The following is a 5,212-nucleotide window of genomic DNA, read 5'->3' on the forward strand; positions in this document are numbered from 1 at the left end:
CGCGATTTCGCTGGAAGCGGGTGCAATTTTTCAGATTAGCACCCGCTCCCGGCGAAATCCTGCGGTTGTCCTTATGACAAATTTTTAATTATATATATAGAAAAAAACGATATAATATTAATATTTATTCAAATACACATGATAAATATCTGATGAGAATATCATTTTAAAGACTTTAGGAAGGGGATGAATTTGAATATTGATACTTACCTAAAAAAAAGTTTATAAAAATAAATTCTTGAACTTTAAAAAACTAAATGCTATTTTATTTGCTTTAAGGGCATGCTCTTCGATGAACACGTGACCAAACTAGTCCCCGGTTATGAATATTTTTTTTGGTGTTCATTGCGTCCACACGTATTGAGATATCGTGTTTAAACTTTCACAAACAAAAGAAAAAGCACTAAAGAACGTTTGTATACATCAATATATTGGTAATTTTAAAGAAACTTTATTTATAAATTGATGGAATAGGATATTACCATTCGAGTTATAGCACTTTGCAGATCATTTTTGGTTTGATGCATTTTATATTTTTTTATTCGCTCATATTGATCACTTACAACAATTTTATACTAAATCGTCTAAACATTGAAAAAAATTAATATAAGCAATAAAATTTGCACCTTCGTTACAAATCAACAAATAAGTATCTGCACACACGTAACCTATCATTATTTTTTGGGCATTTTTAGCGATTTCTAGCGGAGAAAAAAAGAAACTTTGATAAATTTTAAATTGGAAACATAGCAACACCAGCAATGTGCTAAAATTTACTCGTCGGAGTTCTCCAATCAACTTCCATAATTCTTGACATTGAATCGATCAGCTGATAACTATTGTTGACAGTGGACCAACCAGCGGGACTCAGCGTCGGACTCGCCTTGTCTTTCGCCCCCGGGCGAAATCTTATTTTTATTCTTGGAATTGTTTCATACCAGTACAAAAAATCTACAAGAATATATAACCATTAGAAAATTTTAATTATTTTCTGAAGATGCACATTTATCAAGATGGGACTTGGACGAATTTTCGAGTACTTTATCGACGTTAAAAGTTTATTTCCTAATTCCTGTAGAATTTTACTCGAAAACTTTCTTCGTAATTATAAACATTTTGATATATGCAAACGTTCCTTAGTGCTTTCGGTATAACTTCCTAAATCCTGAACACGATATCTAAATCCGGTTGGACGTAGTGAGGACCAAAAATAATGAAAATCATTTCATTCTCCATACAAAAATTTTATGAATGAACTTAGTCACGTGATCTCGACTTTATCGACGGTAAAAGTTTCTTTTTCTCTCCGCTGGAAATCGCTAAAAATGCTCCAAAAATAATTATAGGTTACGTGTATGCAGATACTTATTTGTTGATTTCCAACGAATGTGCAGATTTTATTACTTACAGTAATTTTTTTTAAGGTTCAGACGTTTTAATCCAAAACTGTTTTCAGTGCTCAATATGCGCGAAACAAAAAATCCGAAATGCATCAAACCAAAAATTATCTGTATAGTGCTATAACTCGAATGATAATATCCTTTTTCATCGATTTATAAATAAGCTTTCTTTAAAACTATAAACACATCGATGTATACAAACGTTCTTTAGTGCTTTTTATTTAATCTGTCAAATTTTAAACACGATATCTCAATCCGTGTGGACACAGTGAACACCAAAAAAAATGCTCATATCCGGGGACTAGTTTAGTCACGTGGTCACGAAGAGCATGCCCTTAATATCATTTTCATACTCTTTTTGTTAAAATACACAAAATCTACATCTGGTATGGGTAAATTTTTATAGATTTTGAGAAGAGGAACAATTTTGAACTATGAATTGCTTTTCCTATTATATTTTTTGTTTAGAATTCACCCCTTTTGGTTAGAAATTCTACTGTTGCGTTGAAGATTGAAGTATTTTGTTTTAAGTTTGATTTTTTTGAGATTGAAATTATTTTTTACTTTGAGAAATGAATTCTGAAAAAAAAACTAAAAAATATTTCAAGACATTTCAAATGATTTTCCAAAATGTTAAAACAAAAATTTAGAAAAAATTGTATCAAGTTTAAGACACATTTAAAAGTTTTTAAACCATTAAAATAGCAGATAAGACTTGCACAGATTTCAAGAAATTGTTGAAAAGGTTTTGAAAGTTTTGAAAGGTTTCAAGAGAATCGAACTGTTTTTTTTTCTGCATTCTTAGAGAATTTTTTAAGGTTTTTTCATATTGAGAAATAAATTTTAAGAGAATATTAAGAATAATTTTTAAGCATTTTAAAACATTTCCTAAATTGTTTCTAGATTCTTCTTCAATACATCTTGAAGTTTAAATTGTACTATAATGCAATTCTTATTTAATTTATTTTCGGCTCATTCCTGTCTAGACATTAAATCTACGCGTCGAGTTTTCTTAAAATAGATTCAATAGATTAATAGACCATAAAAGGAGGAAATCTGAAAAATTGATTGGGTATAATCAGGTATACGGACTGAAGGATGGATATAGGAGGTCCGTACTAGATTCTAGAACAATGGCCTATCAGTTTTCCCCAAGCTTACATGAAGGATTCAAAATTTAAATTGCCTTAAATAATGATGAGTCGCCTAACAGAAGATGTCTTAAATATGTGGATCATTATATTTGGGTCAAAGGATTTCGAAAAAGCTTTTAAAATGTGCAAGAGCTGTATGTATATTGTAAAAATTGTTTGAAAATCTGTTTGAGATTTTTATTTCGAATTTGAAAAAAGTTTAAAACAAAATTTTGTAAAACGAGTGTTCCACACTGATTTAGGCAGAATTAGCTAGGGAATATAATATACGCCTATTGGGTAGCTACGATAGCGCCACCAATTTGGAACTATTGTGAAGAAATTTTAATTAAATATCAACAAGAAACTTTATAGTAAATAATTAATTTTAGACCTCAAAATAGTATTTTTGGTTGAAATGAATTTATATTTACTGCTCTTTTTCCTTTACATTGCTGTAATAATTTTGAGATACCCAATAGTGGCCCCCATTTTGTTTGGGGGTCAACCAATGCCTGTTGACCCCCCCCCCCCCCCCCCAACCAATCTGAATATTGTATGAGTATTGTAAAAAACTTATCTAAATATTCTAAACAATTATTTTTAAAAATAATTAAGAATTTAAAAAGATTTAAAAACATAATTTAAATAAAGAAGTGCCTAATACTGATTTTAGCAGACTTGGAGCAAATGATAGATGAAATTGTAACCGAAAAGATAAATTTTAAACCAAGAAGATCAATTTTTTTCTAAAAAAGACGAATTTTAAACCAAATAGTTAAATTTTCAACAACAAAAAAATTAATTTGAAACAACAAAAAGATGAATTTTCAACAACAACCGATTTAATTTTCAACCAAGATGAATAATTTCCTTCCGAAGATTAAATTTCCAAGATGAATAATTTCCTTCACAGAAGATCAACTTTCTATACGAAAAAGTAGAATTTTCAACAAAATAGACGAATTTTCAACCAAGTACACTCGAGCCGCGGTACTGCGAAATTTAGTACTGCGAACTCCCGCTATTGAGTACGTTTTTCCTCTGATAGTGAGAACGACGTTATAACCTCTTATCCCCCACTAATCATTTCTACATTTGATGATAACTTTAAATGTACAATGTAAATAGTCGCAAGAGTGGGGTCCCCTCATGTGTTCTCACTATTGAGGGCGGATCTGCGCTGAATGTTCGCAGTACCGCAACTCGAGTGTATTGGAATTTTCAATCAAATAGTTAAGTTTTCAAACCAGAAGATGAATGTTTAACGAAGATCATTTTTCTATCGAAAAAGATTAATTTTCCACAAAATACATGAATTTTTAACCAAATAGTTGAATTTTCAACCAAAAAGACAAATTTTCAATTGAAATTTTCTATCGAAATATTCGATATTCGAATTTTCGATAAAAAAAATGAGTAGTTCAATTTTCAGTAAAAAATTTAATTCTAAACAAAAAGAAAACTTATTTTTTAACAAAATAATGACATTTTCACCTAAAGAGGTGATTTTCTAATAAAAATTATGATCTTGCAACAAAAACAGTAATTTTTAACAAAATAGTTCAATCCACATCCCAAACAGATAATTAATTGTCAACCAAACAGCTTTCTAGACAAAAACTCGAAATCTTTTTAAATAATGAATTTTACGATAAATAAACCAAAAATGGCAAGTCCTATCCCCAAATGGCTTGAAAAAAATGGCTTCAATAAATTTTGAAAGATTTTCTAAAAGGTGGAATTTCTCCCTGAAACTTTGTTCCGTATCTCTCATCGTCCAGTTCAACATTTGAATTTTCGATTTTTTGCATAGAATTTTCGATAAATAAAACCAAAATGACAAGCGCTGTACGAAAATGGTTGAAAAAAATTGAAAGAATTTTTAAACGTTGCAATTCCCACATGGAACTCTTTTCGTATCTCACGTCGTTAGATTCGAAATTAGAATTTGTTATTTAATAATTAAAACAATGAATGAGATGTTAAAAATGACGTACTTCAGACCATAGGATTAAGGTGTTAAAAGAATCCTTTATTCACAATTATTCGACGTTTCGAAAACTATACGTGTTCCTCATCAGGATAGAGTCGTGTATATAAAAATTCCTTATATCATGTCGACTATTTATTTAAAAGTATTCTCAATCCTCCTTTTGTTAATTGTTCTATGAAAAAACTATACAACATTAATATAATAAAAATTTCTTTTCATTTTAAATGCGATAAAAAAAAGTATATATGTTTTCTATTAAAAGTGAGGTTAAGAATTAAAAAAAGGATTTATATTTACCTTTAAGTTATCTTCATTTCAGGTTATTAAATTAAATAAATTTTATTGTTTATTTTTTTTACCATTATATTATAACACATATACAAAAGCAATAGTTAACTTTAAAGACTACATTTTGGTAGGTCCATTTTTTAAGCGAGAAAAAGAGCAAGAGGACCAATTAACAGAGAAACACCTAGCATTGCCGTATCACAAGTTTGGTAATGAGGGTTCTAAGAAGAAGGGAAGGAATAAATTACAAATGATTGGTAAAAATGACAAAATGGTTATTTAGACTATTGATAAATTACACAGCCACACAAAAAAAGTGTGCGGATCTGGTAACAAGACACACGTATTCCTATGGATTTTGGGGTGCTGAATTCAAATTCGGTATCAAAAATCAC

The 5,212-nt window shown here is 29.5% G+C and overlaps 1 protein-coding gene across 1 annotated transcript in view; it reads left to right on the top strand.

Moving 5' to 3' along the window:
- LOC117177564 (germinal-center associated nuclear protein) overlaps window positions 1-5,212 on the top strand; it is a 166,496-nt gene that overhangs the window by 141,701 nt on the left and 19,583 nt on the right. The gene's annotated exons all lie outside the window — the stretch shown is intronic.

This window comes from Belonocnema kinseyi, chromosome 7 (genome assembly GCF_010883055.1).
Source record: "Belonocnema kinseyi isolate 2016_QV_RU_SX_M_011 chromosome 7, B_treatae_v1, whole genome shotgun sequence".
Classification (NCBI taxonomy): Eukaryota; Metazoa; Arthropoda; class Insecta; order Hymenoptera; family Cynipidae; genus Belonocnema; species Belonocnema kinseyi.